We start from the raw sequence: 662 nt of genomic DNA, 5'->3' as shown, positions 1-662 counted from the left end.
AACCGCCGCCCCGCCGGAACCGGAACCCGCCCCGCCCGGGAAGGAGGCGGCGGGCAGGGGAGGGGCGGGGCGGGGCGGGGCTTTGCCTCGCGTTAGTCACCCCGCGTCAGGTAGGGCTTTATTAAAAACACAAGGTATCTGAAAAAAATCAGAACAATTATTTTAATGTACAAATCCAACAGCTGTAGCAGGTCTGTGTACTTTTAACGGGAATCCTAAGAAAACAAAACAAAAAAGGGGGGCGGGGGGGGAACAGCCCTTCTGACCGCTTTATTTTTATCCACTGAAACCAAGCGAGGAGGAGGAGGAGGAGGAGGAGGAGGAGGGGCCGGTTCCACGCCGCGGACGCTACACAACACAAGGCACTCACAGTCCCACCGCGCACACTGGGTAGTAACTTTGCTGCTGAAATTCCTTAAAACTTACCAAAGGAGGAGGTGAGTGACGCGCTGGGACCGGGCTGCTCCCCGGGCACCACGACTGGCGAGAGGTTTCGTCTAAACCCAGAAACACGTAAGAACTACATGCAGTAGTATGAATTTCGAGGACGTAGTACAAATACTCTGAAATTAGTGCGGGGGCAGGGGGGGGGAACTTGCTACAGACACCGCAATACACAATAAATTTAGATAATTTAAAAATAAAAAAGGCAAGAGGCAGCA

Source organism: Pygoscelis adeliae, unplaced genomic scaffold, assembly GCF_000699105.1.
Source record: "Pygoscelis adeliae isolate BGI_AS28 unplaced genomic scaffold, ASM69910v1 Scaffold150, whole genome shotgun sequence".
NCBI classification, from domain to species: domain Eukaryota; kingdom Metazoa; phylum Chordata; class Aves; order Sphenisciformes; family Spheniscidae; genus Pygoscelis; species Pygoscelis adeliae.
This window is presented reverse-complemented; position numbering follows the sequence as displayed.